Here is a 16,639-nt window from a genome sequence, read left to right as displayed (position 1 = left end):
AAGGTAGGATGTCAATCACCAAAGAAGAGTTTCCGGAACTATTTACAGATACGCCCGGCAGAATCAAGAATTATGTACATAAAATAAAGTTAAAACTAGGAGCTGTGATGGTCAAGAACAGGGTGAGACCGGTGCCGTCGACAGCGAGAGTCGCACTGCAGGAGAAACTCAACAACATACTTGAAGAAGGAACCATAGAGACAGTGAAGTCATCAGAATGGCTCAGCCCTCTAGTACTCATAAAGAAACAGAACACTGGTGACCTACAGATCTGCATCAACCTACGCAGTCTGAACTTTGAGGTCATAGCGGATAGTTATCAGTTCACCAGGATGCCTTTCGGGTTGTCTTCAGTGGCCTCTGTGTTCCAGAGCATGATGGACTCCCTATTGAAAATATTGGAAATGTTTCATACTTCCAAGACAACATCTTAATTAATGAAAAGGACCAAGAGACACATTTTGTAGCACTTCACAAGGTATTAGCTAAACTACAAGAAGCAGGAGTGTGGCTACGCTACAATAAGTGCGTGCTACAGGCTGCTGAGGTTGAGTACCTCGGATATACCATATCCAAGGCAGGTATCAGCCCAAAGAAAGAGCTACTGCAAGCCATTGTGAAGGCGCCTCCCCCTAAAGTAAAGAAGAGTTGAGATCGTTTCTGGGACTATCTGAATATTATGCAAAATGTGTGCCAAATTTCTGAGAGACAAATGCCCCCATGAGAGAATTGCTCAAGAAAGGTGCAGAGTACAATTGGAACCCAGAACAATCCAAATCTTTTGAAGAAGTCAAGGAGGGCATCATGCATGTACCTTGTTGTCAACCATTCAATCCCCTATGGAAAACCATGATCACCACTGATGCAAGCACGTATGGAATAGGAGCGACACTCACACAAAAGAAAGGTGATGAAGAGCACATTGTTGCATTTGCAACTAAAGCACTGTCGCAAGCTGAAAAAAAATACTCTTCCATAGAAAAGGGGATGTTGGCATGTGCGGGGGCAGTTGATTACTTTTGCACATAAGTATGGGGCACAACATGTCTATTAGTTACAGACCACAAACCCCTAGGGCATCTAGTGAGCCCTGGAGGGACCCATACATCCCCTCAGCGCATTTTCATCGCAGCAAAGCTACAAGAATACACATACGAAATACAGCACATAACAGGGTGGAAAAATGCCCAAGCGGATTGTATGTCCAGGCTGCCGGTGCACAAAGACACAGAAACCAGCTTTCTACAAGATGAATGTGTGGTCGCATCACTCACTGATCTAAAGAGCTGAGAAATCCTCGAAATGAGTGAGGGTCACTGGAAAGAAGAAGCAGCTAAGGATGACATGACAACAAAAATCACAGAATGGGTCAGGTACGGGTGGCCTGATGAAAGATCCATCCCAGAAGGGTTGCGTCCATATTGAAAAGTAGCTGACGAGATCTTCAAATGCAAAGGGATGCTCATGAGAGGTGATCAGGTCATTACACCCATAGCAATGAGAACCATCAAATGTTGAGCTCACATCGGACATCTCGAAAACAACATGATGAGGAGGAGAGTGAGGCAATCATATTGGTGGCCAGGAATGGATTTGGAAATACGGACAATGACAGAGAGATGTCAAGAATGCGTAAATAGTGACAAGTGACTGAAGTTCAGACAAGCACCGCTACACCCAACCGAAGTGCCAGAGGGAGTTTGACAAAAAGTTGGCATGAACTTCATAGGCCCGCTTGAGCTAATGGAACATGAACACAAGTATGGCATAGTGCTAGTGGATTATTTATCCAAATGGGTAGAAGTAGAGTTTGTATCCAACGCACCACAGCCACAGTGATTCAGTTTTTCAAGAACATTTTTCAAAGAGAAGGGTTGCCAAGAGAACTGGTCAAAGATAACGGAGTTCAACTCGTATCAAAAGAAATGGAAACGTTCATGAAGGAGAACAATATTCAGTAGACTAAAGCAGCATTATATCATCCACAAGCAAATGGGTTGGTCGGGCACACCAACAGGTTTATCACGGGGGCCCTGCAGTTGGCCACCGCGGCTGGGCTCGACCCAAATAGCACAGTCAAGAAAGCAGTGGCTGCCCATCAGCTTACCCCCAATGGGTTCACCAATGTATCGCTGTTCCACCTCCTCAGAGGACGCAGGGCAGCGTCCATGCTGGTTCCACCATGGTTGGCAAATATAAGAGAGGATGAAAATGAGAACATGGAAGAGTTGGTGTGGTGAGTGAAGAAAAGCAAAGAGAACATGAAAAGATATAGGGCCGAAAGAAGACAGCCTCAAGAAAGCACAGTTCGAGAAGGTGATTTGATAAAGATTTAAATGCTACATAGAGACCCTGTGACAGGGTCCAAGTTCAGCAGACCGGTGAGAGTGGTGCAGAAAGGGACAAATCATGTGCGCACCCAAGATGGTAAGCAATGTAATCTGGAAAGGGTGGCGCTATATGAAAAGGGGGCAGACAAAACACTCATCCCGCATCGCCAGAGCAGAGAGCAGAGGAGGAGAGCATAGCCAAGGAGAAGCCGACAACTAGAGAACAATTTGAACATGGAGCAGAGCAGAATGAATGGACACCATCACAAGGGGAAGCCAATCCCAAGAGGAGTGGTATGAGACAAGAAAGATCCACAGAAAGGAGCACAGCACCACAAGAAGTGAATGCAGAGAGCGGTCGACGGCACAGAGACAGAAGAAGACCTGGAAGAGGCACAGACTACGTGATGGAGTAACTTAAGCGTTCCAACAAAAGGAGGTGTGTAGAGTAAAGGACCTCAAGAAGCCCTGCGCGTGTCTCGTGACAGCACAACTTGAGGGAGGGAGCACAGGCTTCCCGCTGACGGGATTTAGCGAGCCTGCTGACAACACGGCAGTCCAACGCTCTCCCTAAAGATCAAGAGCTAGGCTACAGACTAAACAACTTATGCCAAACAGCAGTGATTCCAGCTTGGACTTGATGTATATATATGCATGTGGTGTAATATAGCCAGTCAGAGCTGTATGTCAACACTTTACTTGTGAAAGGAATACATACCAGTAACCACCTCATTACAACTGCGTGTGGTCTTTACCCAGGCTACAGCAGAGTCCTTTCCACTTTGTTTCAGTAGTGGTTGTTCTGAGATTATATTAATAGGGCATAACCTCCCATGCAGAGATGTGTGGATTCTCGGCCAGGCTTACCTCCATTCCCCTGTTACGTAGGGTTGATCCTTGATGTCATGCATAGAGTGGCGATGCCACAGCATGCAGAACGGGTGGTACCCAACCTCTGCTATGCCACAAAGCAGGGGAGCTTGCACACAAGCATTTTTTGACTTCTGCTATCAAGTCAAGATAAGGAGGGCGAGTCGCATAGCTTGTGTGGAGATGCACAAACAAATAACATGCTGTTGTGGCCATCATGGATGACCGTTGAGCGCATTACGACAGTTGCTAAGGGACCTGAAGCTTCACCTAGAGAACTAGCATGATCATATGGAATGTAGTTTAGAAATTCTCTGGTAGACAGCCATAAAAGGAGTTGGTGGGAATGAGTAGGAGGGGGAGTTGTAGGGGAGCGCTGATTTCTCCTGAGGTCTCTGCACCACTTGCTCGCAGAATAAAGTTAGTGATGGGGTATGAAATAAATAACACATCATAAGATGCAACTGAGAAAAGATGGGGCCATTCCCTCATCATGCACTCGTACATAGTTCTTCTTTAGTGAGTGTGGTTAATTAATGAGAATAAGGGGACGGAGGTGCGTGAAAGGATCCTGTCACTGTCTGAATCGGACATGGCTCCTTCAGCATGGTGATTAGTCTGGGCATCACCGCTCCACCTGACGTGCATTCCGTCACCTAGGCAACCAGGTTTTATACATGGAATGCAGTGTACATATTGTATATTTGTATTTGTATCTTATTGAATTTATATAGCGTTTTAATAGATGGCGGTAGAGAAACGGGTGGACGAACTAGGAGGGGAACGCTGCTCGGTCATGAGGTACCTGTAGCACTTGCTTGAAGAATAAGGCTAGTGTCAACGTATTTGGAGACTTTTGTCAGCTGCACCCTTGCACGTGGGCAGTAACATATTTTACAAATCTTGGAAGAAGTAAATGAGTGCATGTCAATTCCTCTAATAGGTGAAAGTGGGTTTAAGCACAAATGCAGAGGAGTGCAAAAGATTCTATCCATGCAACTCAAGGTCAGAAATATTAAGTAGGCTACAATTGATCCTTATACTAAAAGAGCAGGAACATTCACAGGTTATAAAGCCTCTAAAAAGGTTGAGAAGTGCATGGAAAGATTTGTGATCACCTTCCATGACAAATCGCTTTGGTCATGTGGGACCCCACTTCTACTCGCCCTAGATGAAGAGTCTGTGCACTGTTGTTTCATCGAAGTAAATAACTTTCTGGTAATTTACTTTGTTGAAATTGCCTTGGGGTGGTAAAATAGGTAAGTATGTGTTGAACGGTGGGGTGCACAGTGGTGGGCTAGGGTCGGGGAGAGGGCAGGTAGGGGTTCATAGGGCGAAGTATGTGAAAGGTCCCTCCCCCTCCATTAATAGAAAAAAAAATGTAACTTGGTAATTTCAACAAAGTTAATTACCAGAAAGTAGTTTACTTCAAAGAAACCATGTAGAACCCTTTCGGTCTATAAGGAATGGCCTTGATTTAAAGGAAGAAAGTGGCATGGGGCTGCACAAGGCACAGCATAAACATAGCCGCTGGTCTCCGGAGTGTTCGGTAGGGGAATCTCAGTCTCAAGTAGAGTAGACTATGGCCCTGTGAGTGACCGCACTGAAGCCCCTGAAAGATTAGCCGTACAGGCTGCAGAGGAGGAAATCATTGGGACAAAGGGTAACGATAGTTCAGTCCAGCGATCGGGGAATGTGACTAGTTCTCGGTTCCTCATTTTCCAGACTGTTAGGACGAGTTTGGTGCTGAGGAAAACGTACTCAAGGGGTTACACGGGGGCATAGTCGAACCGGTCAGAATGCACTGCACGGTGGCCAGGCAGGCACTATGTTAACCTTTAAGAACCAAAATCAAACATAAAAGTCCCTAGTTGGTTACGCAATCTCTATACCTTCGAAGGAAATGGCCAAAGAAGTGAGGCGAGCTGTTCCCATCGAACCAAACTGTCAGGGCGCTTTGGTTTTGTGTGTGAAGTCTTTGTGCTAAAGTGCACAGTTGCCTAACTGAGATGAGGTCATTGTGTTCTTTTTGTATTCAGTCATAAGCTTTGCATTGAGGGCCTGGGGGTTTCACTCTTTAAGCCTTTCCTGGGATACTTCTTAGTCCTGCAGCTCTAGCTTTGGACACCCATGCGTGACAATGAAGTTCAGAACTACATTTAGGCGCCTGTGTAGGCTCCTTGGTCAAGGGTGTACCCCACGTGCATGAACGCGGTACCTTTACCGCCTTTTAAGTTCTCTACAGGAGGCCATAGCTTGAAGGTGCAGGCCTACCCAACCTGTGCTTTGACCTTTTGCCTACACATGCACTTTAAGTCGATCTGCGTCATTATGCCTTTTTTAGGCCGATAATCCAGCCACAGCATTCTGTGTACCCCACCCCCATTTAGAGGAGTACCAGCAGGTAGTATAGATGTTGGGGAATGAAGGGTTATGGTGGGTGCACAGGGGGTTCCCTATTTAAAATCAAAAGAAAAATACAGCATGGTATAATCACATAAACCCCTTTACCTCAATTATAAGGGAAGCTGCTCTTATAGGAACCAGTGGAGGGCCAAGCTGCTTCTTTGAAAAGCATCCCTATGTTAACCCTGCTTCCTCCTGTGGTGAATATGGACGATGCTACTCTCACAGGCCGCTGCAGGGCAATCCACCTTGTGGTCCTTTCTAAGTGGCTGATGTACCAGTTCTAGTATCCAGAATGTATGGCACGATAGATGTCAGGCCCGGCACGGGGAATAAGCCAGGTGTCTATAAGGTCAGGCGAGCATGCAAGCATACGCTAAATTTGCTATTGGTGGCTGAGTGACTCTGTAAAACGTTCAAATACATTTAAGCACGGCAGAGCCGCGGCGGAGTGACTCGTGACCCCCGCTCCGGTATACGGTGCACAGTGCCTGTGTAGAAACTATGTTGACGCTGGTCCTGAAGCAAGTGTTGGCAGAGGAACGTTTGTGGAAAGTCTTTTATATTTCAAGGTGAGCACTGACAAGCCGGTAGCTCCAAACTGGTATTGTTTGCTGCACGGAGATTACTACGTTGGTGTCATTGCTCCACGTGGATGACTTCCGTTTAAGTGCTGCTTGTTGTATGTATGTATGTGAAAAAAATCAGCACTATAATTCTGCTATTGGCACTATTTTTATTGTATACGAGCCACGTGTCTGCTGGTACGGACATCTCCAGCCTGGAGCAAAGCATCTACCCGTCACATTCTGGCTGGATAACTTCCTGGGATAATTATTCTTATAGTGATACATTTAGAAACATTATTTGTCCTTTTGCTAATAAATTAACATGAAACTGAAATCTGCAGGACGAGTTAGTTTAAGTTGCGATGTGCTCTTAAAGGGCAAGTGCCTTCGGAGCCCTGGTCCCTCCCGTAAATTGAAGGATGTCCCCAAGAGAAAAAGAGGGAAGAAAGATCATACGTCTACGCAATCTACCATACCTGGCTATTTCTCCGGCATGGGTGGGGAGCTAGTCAAGGGCGCCACACTGGATAGGTCCGGGTTGCCAGACTCTGGCCTGCCATCAGGGCAGAGAGTAAGCCCTGAGATGGAGACGGTGGCCGTACTGGTTGAGAATCAACATCTGGCCCCTTTCGAGATTGGGACTGAAGATGTTCTTGAATCGAATAAGGTCACTATTGCTGACTGTTCATCCTCTTTGCATTCACTGGACAATAATGACTCTCTGCTTAATTTATGTAAATCCTTACACCATCACCCTACTAGGGTGGCTTCACAACAGAACGACATAAGTTCCTCTGGTAATCTTTCCCTGAGCCCTTTCAGATCGCTTGTTTGGTAATATGGAGCCTGGGGCACCTAGGAGGGAAGACAAAGAATGGGAGGTGCCAACATCAGGGGGTGGAGGGCATATTTAACATCGAGTTTAAAGCTATATCGGACAGATTGGACTATGTTTTTAGGCTCTGCTCAAACCTAGTGAAAAATCAGCTTAAGACTCAAAAGCAAATGGATATTGTAATTAAAGCTCTGGGCCTGCGCCCAAATGCTGCAGTACATATAGGCGAGGATAAGCTAATTCCTTGCCTATCAAAAACAAGATAATATAGCTGCATTATTAAATGGTATAACAGAATCTGGTAGGCCATCAGGAGCACCGAGGGAGTTTGATGAAAGAAATAATTTCATCACTTTGGATGAAACTGGGTGTCAGGACCGGCGGGTGGAAGCTATGGAATTGCTGGCGGCATTAATCAATTCAGGGTAGCGCTCTAGTCCTCAACTAACATGGCGGCCTGCACTATAACTTCCGGCTCCACCCCTTCTGCCGGTGTGTTGTATCTGTTACCTCTTGGTACTTTGCTCGCACTCCTGTGCCTACTCTTACGTATTTTCTTGTGATTACTCCCGTTCTCTGCATCCCGGGCCTCCGGGATCCCTCTCATCCTGTGTCTTGTGTTTTCTGTCCTTTCTTACTTATACGGTATCCTGCCGTTATACCGCTGCCCAGTTTCTGTTTGCCTTTTCTCACTATCTACGCTTTCGTCCTCCTTGCTTGCATTCACGGCGCCTTGCCAGATAAACCCTGCCGCTTTAATTTTTACACGCGAGCGGCAGTGTCTCTTTTTGTACGCAAGCAGCTCTCGCGACTTCCATTTCCATACTTTACTTGCACCCGGCGCCTGTCCGTTCCTACTTGACTTTAGCTTCCATTTCTTTCAGTGTTTGAGGTTTCTTAACCACAGGTTTTTTCTATTGCATTTCCTGTCAGCTCCAGTGCCTTTTTCCCTGAATTTCTGTTCATCCTATCCTTTCTAGTTCCTTCATCACTATTGAGCCCTTCTCATCTTGCAGTACTATAATCATTGCTGGACATTGGTCTTTGGAAGCTACTTTTCATTACCTCCGCCAGACACCAGAACCAGGGTTTTTTCTGCCTTCGGGCTTTTTCCCTGGAGCGAGGCTGGCCCCCCTGTGGGACTCCCTGGGCAGTTTCTCATCTCTGTCACAGTGGCCTCTGGAGGGGCCAGACCTTATTTACACGAAAGAAAAGGTCGGAAACTAAAGGACAACCAACCCAAGGAAAGGAAGAAGGATAAAAAGAAGCCTGAAACTGCACTTAAGGATAGCACCTCCGAGGATTCAGGTGAGGAGAAGGGGGAGTTTGAACCTGATCCTGACACTGGGAATACATGGGGGACAGAAGATTCAGTTAACATAGCATGCTAATGAAGATGATGCGCTTGAGGAGATCCGAACATTTGCAATCTGAGAACTGTCCAGTAGAAACGATGCGGGAGAATAAGATTAATACCTGCTCAATCAAATATGCTATTGTTGGACCAGGACAATTACAGGAAAACCTACTTGATATGTCCTAAGAATACAACAGGTTTCAAGTCAGCTAAGGAAGTAACCCTTACCCTGTCTGATGAGTCCAGAAGAAGTGTGGTACTACAAGGACCGTTGGACAGGTGGACACTTCCGCATCCAGGGGAAGGGGACACTGGTGTTACTGTTGGGGCTAAGGGTGTGAGATTACCATTGCCTACATCAGTTTCTGACAACACCCCCAAACCCGTCTACTGTGCCGACCAGGTGGCGAATACGGGAGATTAATTTTGGGGGTAACCCCAAAACCAGATACTTGTCCCGGGTTAAGTTTGTGCAAGGGCTGTCAGATGAGGATAATATCCCCCTTGAAGTAAAAGTTGCCAAGGTGGTTGATCACTGTACTCACTCGAAGGAAAAAGGTGGTGATAAGGTACAAAAATTGTTTAGACCTGGTTGTATGATCAAGTTGATGGAAAAGAATACTATGGCTAAAAGCTCCTTCAGTAACAGGACTAATTTGTTACAACTGTGGGCCACGGTGCCATGGTTATGTACCATCAGATCAGCTGATATTCTAGAACTGGCGCTACCCAAATGGGATAGTTCCACCAACTGGGTGTTGCTACGGGTGGTTAGTCCCGCAGTTGCTGCCCTTTTGTGCACCAATGTAGACGCCCTTGAAGAACTGGGTTGGAGCCTGTTAGTATGTGGCGAAGCAGTGAATTGTAGTTCTGGAGGGAAGCTGGGAATGCAAAGTATATATTCCATCACAGGGTGTGTTGGATCACTCAAATCTAACTGTAGTGATCACGGGATGTTGACAGGCCCGTGTTCAGGGGTTTTGATGTGCAGAATCTGGAGAAAAGGAGTAATTTAATAGTCCAGTCACAGTATAACACAGATAGGTGTTGATTTACCAAGTTGATCAGTTGGAATACACATGGACACAAGCAGCTCCTGTATAAAGATGGATCAATGAATACACTTTTTGATCAAGATATTTTCTTGTTACAGAAGACTTGGCTAGATAGCCCAGTTTATTCTGAGGGCTATCACTTACACCATATGTTTGCCAAGAAAGGTAAAAAGGGGCACCCCTCTGGGGGGCTGGTAGTAGGTGTTAGTTAGTGGTTGTGCTCACGTGAAGTTTGGCGTATCGAAGATGAAGGGTACGCTCTGGGCGTGGAGATCAGTAGTAACATAGGTAACGCAAGATCGGCCATGCTGATAATCAATGTGTATCTTCCCCCTAGTTTAAAGACTGTTAATGGATTCCTGCATAACCTGGAGGAGTGTTTGGCAGAGAATCTTAAAGAAAATGCGGAGGATGAATTGGTTTTGCTGGGTGGTGATTCCAACGCTCGGTGTGTTGATAACACTCTGCGTCCATGTTATAATAATGTTGCTCCCAGAAGTACTATGCTCCAGGTCGGGGATAATAGTCGAGGGAAGCAACTGGTTGAGTTCCTTAAGCATTGGGATATCAGCATGTTGAATGGTCGCACTACGGGGGATGTACCCGGTCACTACACCTGGAGGGGCCTAACTCTATTGCCACGCTGGATTACATATTTGGAAATGATACTTGTCAGCTGGTCACTAGAGAGCTCCTAGTTTGAGATTTGGGTTGTAGCGATCATCACCCATTAAGTCTGACTCTGTAAGTGCTTGGTGCTCTGAAGACAAGTGAAGGTCAGCCTGGGTGTTCGGGAATGGAGATGATATGGAAGATTGGATTAAGAAGTTAGCCACACATTCTGGTAAGTGCTGTATCAGGCAAAACATGGTATGTGTTAAAGGTAATTCATATGACCCAGCTGTTTGGGACGCTAAGCGTGTTATGCGAAGGGACATAAGAAATATTAATGTCTCATGATATGCTAAGGAAGTTAAGAAAGCTAACATAAACAACATTAAGAATGCGTATAGGGGATGGTATAAGCGCTGGAAATTCTCCATTCAAAATCAAAGATGGCAAGAAAGAGATGATCAGTGTCCTGAGTAAGAGAAACTACAAGGAAGTATGGAAGCAGCTAAATAAAGCAAAGTCTGATAATAAAGAGAAGACCCTTAATCCCATCCAGGAAAAGGAACGGGTAGAATATATTAACAAGGCCAGTGGGGCAGGCATTGTTTCTTTGCCCCCTGTATTTTGTTTGCAAGGGTGGCATTTGAATATCAGTGAGAGTTTGATAGAGGAAAAGATTTTGAAATTAAATAACTCTAGCGCACCTGGCCCTAATGGCATTGCCAACACGGTATTGAAATTGAATTCCCGTACTTGGGCTAAACTGTTAAATATACTTCATAATAGAGTGTCTGTTACACAATGCATCCCCAGATCATGGCAACAGGCACTATTGGTGCCAGTGTATAAAAAGGATGAGTGGATTTCACCAGCAAATGATAGGCTCCTTTCTCTGTTAGACACTACAGGAAAAATGTTTGGGTCATTCGTTTTAGAAGCTTTACAAAAATGGGTTGATGACTCTAGGATATTGTGCCTCTCCCAAACTGGGTTCAGACCTGGATGTAGTACTGTACATAATATTATGGTGACAGATACCCTGTATAGGGAAGCTTCGGCCACAGGGTGGACGGGGGGTGGGCGCCCTGTATTCCATATTTGTGGATTTTGGAGCAGCCTTTGATAGGGTTTGTAGGCACAAATTATGGGCCAAGATGGAGTGCTGGGGTGGCCCAGCTTGGCAGCTTAGTGTATTAAAGGGATTACGCTACAAGACAGCGGTACTAGTAAGGATGGATGACAAAGGGGGGTCTTTCGTCATCTGTGCCCACTGGGGTGGGGGTTAAGCAGAGATGCACATTGGCGCCCTACTTTACTGTGTCTATACGGCGGATCTTCCATCTACATTTGCCCAATCCCTTGGTTGCTTTCCTAAGATAGGGGCCTGTTTGATAACGTGCTTGTTATATGCTGATGATCTTGTTATGTTCAACTTTACTTTCAGTGGTATTAAGGTTATGTTTGAGAAACTCATTGAATACACAATTGCCAATGATCAGATTATAAACATGGAGAAACCATGATTGTGGGAGCTAAACCTATTAAATGTCCTGTACTTTCCACTAGTCTAGGAGTACTCGAGAGGGTTGTCAAATATTCCTATCTGGGATGGGAGATGAGTCCCTCGAGAGCCTATATAAATATTAAAGGAACCAAGAGGTTTAAAGCAAAGCAATTGTTTCTGTTAATGCTTAGGACTAACCGATTGCCGACATTGCTGAACCTTGGCCCTAGATATAACACCCCCCTGATCAGAGGGCACTTGCCTGATATGTGAAAGCAACAGTACCTTGGAATCCACTAGAAATTTATTTACAAAATGGGTATTGTTAGCACCGGCTATAATAGAGATTTTTGGGTGTGTTGTATCTAATATTGGGCCTCATTATAACTCAGGCGGTCCGGAAATAACGGTGGCGGTAAACCCGCCACCACCGTTGTTTCCGGACCGCCTGATCCCGACTCCTGTAGGCGGGAGGTGATGTTCCCGCCAGGTCTGACCTGGCGGGTTTAACACCGCCCGCCTGCAGGCGGCGGAGGAAACACCGGAAGCATTACGAGATGCTGCCGGTGTTTCCATAATCCCCATTCCCATCGAGTCCCATAGGACTCGATGGGAATGGGGATTAACACCATTCCGCCTCCATGATTCCCGGAAAACCAGGGTTGTAATGCCCCGGTAAATCCAGGAATCACGGAGGCGGAATGGTAATACGAGTCCGGCGGAAACCAGGCGGTTTTACCGCCGCGGTTACCGCCGGACTCGTCATGAGGCCCATTGAGTTTATTTAGTCGGATTCCTTCTGGATATATTGCTTGAACTCTAAGAATGGTAGGTTACAACTTGCATTGTTTAGACTGTGGAAAATTATTCTAGAATTGCTTTTGCGGTTACAATATTAGTAATGTATGGTACAGATTGTTTTTGCTTGTTTGGCTGGAATGTTTATACTAACAGACGTATGGATTGGATTATGGGAGTGTTTTACATATGTAAGCTGGTACGTACAGTTTTAACCTGTATTTATGTCATTAAAGTTAGGGTTAAGTGTTATAAATAGTGCCATATAGGGATTTAGGGTATATTAATGTATATTAATGAATATTAATGATTTGCCCTGCTGTTGATAGAATGGTTTTGCCGTGATGTGTTTATAATGATTACATGAATTCTAACATGCAGTACTATTAGTATTTGTACTTACAATGAATGGTAATTATTGATGTTTTTATTGGAAATTGAATGTGTTAATTGAATGTTTGTAAAAGTTTAAATACTATATACAAATGAAATAAATAAATACATTTGTGTTGCATTTATTTTTGAGATCGTCCCATCATTTGTAAAAACTGTTAGGGTCCTGAGTTCTTCGCAGGGGGCAAATATAATCACAATATTCAAGAAGTTCTATACAGAAAATCATTCCAATTATCACCCCATATAACCTCTGGATTCAATTGGAAAAGCTTTAGGTCAGGGGGGGCCTATATGCTGCGGCTCTGCAGATGTTTTTGACTACAGCCCCCATGACCCCTCACTATCAATCAAACTTTATTTTGAAATTTTAATTTCACAAATGTACACACTAAGCACACAAACATTCATTTTAAAATATAAAACCTATGGTAAAATACAATTTTCTAAACAACTCCCTCGCTATTGGCTATGTTGGACAGGGCTGCTGGGAATTGTTGCCCAAAACATCTGGAGAGCTAAAGGTTGCAGAGCCCTGCTTTAAGGAAACTTCTGCTTCCAAGATTAGAGGAGACAACAGAGGAGAAGAAACGCCTACCTGTTGCCCAAGAGAGTTCTATGTGGGGGCAGGGAACGATCTAACAGACCTTTAGACTTTTTTTGATATGCCAGAAATATGCATCATTAAAGAAAGTCTCTCGACTCTGTCAACAGGCATAGATTATGGTTAATCCTTAATTTGCATACTGGTCCCTGCTTTACTTAGTGTATTTATTAAAGATGTTGCAGGGAAGCTGGGACCAGCACACGCAGATGTCCCAAAGACTGGGCAGGATCAATGGCTACTAGTTTCCTATGTGGATTAACACTAATAATGGCAAGAACTGAATGGTCCCTAAAGCAACTTTTGTCCATGTTTGAGGATTGTTGCATTTCTAAAAACCTTGTGATTGCTAAGAAGAAAATACAGATAATGGGAATAAAGGGTCGCATATCTATGAGAAACCGCTTGCATGTAGGAAGCTCTGTCCTGGGCACAGTGAATGTACATACATATCTTGACTTATCGTTTGCTTCCTTTTTTTCTTTCTTTTTTTCCCCCAACTTTGTTTATTAGAGTTTCAAAAAAAATACAAACACTGGAAAAGGAACAACAAGCAAGCAAGTAAAAATATAACAACAACATATCAACAGAAAACAACCTCCATGTACAGGGAAGGGAAAAGAAAAAAAGGAGGGTGCTTCTAATTGCTCTCGGGCAGTTCATAATGTTTCTACAGATAATGTACTCAGCAACACGTCAACAGCCCTCATGAAATTTCATAAAAGTGTGGATGGAGGCTTGATGGCCTCCGCCTTACAGGCTTATTCTACAAAAGCAGCAGCAGTGGCTGGATTCAGGGGTGAGCTCTGAGGCTTTGATAATTTGAAAGACCTTCTTCGAATGGAAGACTCATGTCTGGGGTCTTTAAGTGGGGCCCTTAAGTCTTCCCCTGTAGCTCAGCTCCACTCTGAGTTGGGCATCAAGAGTATTGATTCACAAATGGCCTTAAAACCTGTCTGCATCAGAATCTGGACAAGGTCGGAGGATGATTCTTACAGGATATTGCTTATGGACGTTTTTGGTATGCACAAAGCCATTTTATTTTGTCGTGATCTTTGTATACAAAGTTGTGCCTAGCATGAGTGAGATTTTCACATCCCTGGTTTACGTCTGAAACCATTGTGAATTAGGATAGGGGCCAGTTAGGACTAGGAGAGCCTAGTGAGAATTCAAAACATCAATACTTTTTCAATTCCAGACTTTCGATCAATTACTTTTCAGCTAAGACTGAATTGGTTAAAAATTTGACCTCTATCAGATTAAACCAAATCAGTTGCAGGTATTCTCGGGTGGATCATTTTCCAGGTAAGGTGGATCAGTGAAAGTGGCAGAAAACACTGTTTCTACCACTTCACCACGTTTACTAAGAAGCCTCAGTTCTTGTGCAATTGTGAGTCAGAGTTGGGAGCGGGCGGACGTACAATCTGCCTCTAATTCCCCCTCTGATTTACAAATGCGCGTGCATTAACGTCAGCATGGATTTCCATGCTGGCGTTAATGCAATGGATTACTGTGGAATCCACCTGGAATAATCACCTGGTAAAAGCCGGCAGATTCCATAGGAATCCATTGCACACACTTCCTGAAAAGTGTGTTTTGGAAGCAACATTTAAACTTTTCCAATTACATGAAGACGATGTTTCTTATGTTTTATGCCTCACTTTTCCACGACGTAGTGAAAATTAGGAAAATTGCACCTAAGGAACTTTTTGCACACAAGCGCACATGTCGGTGGTCCGCTCGGTACGATTAATGCCGGGGACGAACGTGACCCCCATTTTATTTTAAATTTCACTTGAAGATTTCCCTACTCCTCGCCTTTGTGGGCACAGGGCGGGAATTAGAGCTATGCAATACCATCTGCAACTGAGGCAGCGATCAGGTTGATACTCCCACACAGTGTGAGGACTTGTATTGGCTATCAAGAGATTAGATGCAGATGGCTGTTTCCAGTTCTAAGACAGAATCAGGTCAGACGTATGAATTTTGCATATGACCTTTGTCCGCATATTCATGCTGAAATAATACACTAATATATTTGGAGCGGGCGTGGCAGCGTGGATTTAAGATTGCCAATGACAAAACATAAAGGGTGTGCCTCCATCTAATGCGCTCTTCCAACAGTGTCACTTTTTATAACTTAATATCATATTGTGTTAACAAATATCTCAATTAGTCGATACTAGATTTCTTAGTCTTTAATTATCTAGAAAGACGATTCTCAATAAATAAATTGCAACCATAACTGAAATATGAACTTTATGGTGGTATTGCATAAACATTTATGTGACCATATGTTTTTTTTTATCAAGGCTTGTACTTAATATTTTTATCATTCTAAGTTTGACATTGATGAGATTGCTTTATGTGTTATTAGGAAACTGTTATTTATGTTTGTATATTGTGAACGTTCTCCTTTTTCTTTTAAATTACTCAATCGTTTCTTGTATGCTTGTATTTAGGAAAACCTATGGCACGCCACTGAAGTACTTACTGCTGCTAGTGCCGTGAAGACCATCAGAAGTTGGGAGGCCGGGATTATAAGCCAAACCAAGTCAAGTAGAGGCACGTAGCGATAGCCTGCCAAGAGGGTAACTCATTGGCAACAAGAGAGCATAGCTGATGGCGTTGACTCAGCGCACATGGTCTGAAGTCAAGTAGAGGCAGGTAGCGATAGCCTGCCAAGAGGGTAACTCATTGGCAACAAGAGAGCATAGCTGATGACGTTGACTCAGCGCACATGGTCCGAATAGCGATAACCTGGCAAGAGGGTAACTCATGGGGCATCAAGAGAGCATAGCTGATGACGTTGACTCAGCACACATGGTCTGAAGTCAAGTAGAGGCGAATATTGATAGCCTGCCAAGAGGGTAACTCATGGGGCAACAAGAGAGCATAGCTGATGGCGTTAACTCTGCGCACATGGTCAGAGACGGGCTTGCCTGCCTTGCACCGACTGCTGCAGGGAGACTGTCTACACTTACCATGGACAAGGTACCATATGTCCACAGGAGGTGATCCGCTTGACCAATGAGCAATTCCATGCTCACCAACCAACAGTTGGTGGTCATTTTGGGTAGAGATCAGCTAAAACACAAAAAATAAGCTAACGAATGACGATTCGAGATAAAATTGGTTGGCGACCCCCAACAATTTAGGAGCAAAGCAAGGTACGAAAATTGAATTAAAACAATGGGATAAAACAAAAGTAGTTAACAAACAAGGTCCCAGTGACACTGTGCCAATAAATGGAAGATATTGTAATCCAATTTGGTATTAATTTGGAGAGTGCGACAGCAACTTGGA

Source organism: Ambystoma mexicanum, chromosome 11 (genome assembly GCF_040938575.1).
Source record: "Ambystoma mexicanum isolate Mex_15411 chromosome 11, UKY_AmexF1_1, whole genome shotgun sequence".
In the NCBI taxonomy this organism is placed as follows: Eukaryota; Metazoa; Chordata; class Amphibia; order Caudata; family Ambystomatidae; genus Ambystoma; species Ambystoma mexicanum.
This window is presented reverse-complemented; position numbering follows the sequence as displayed.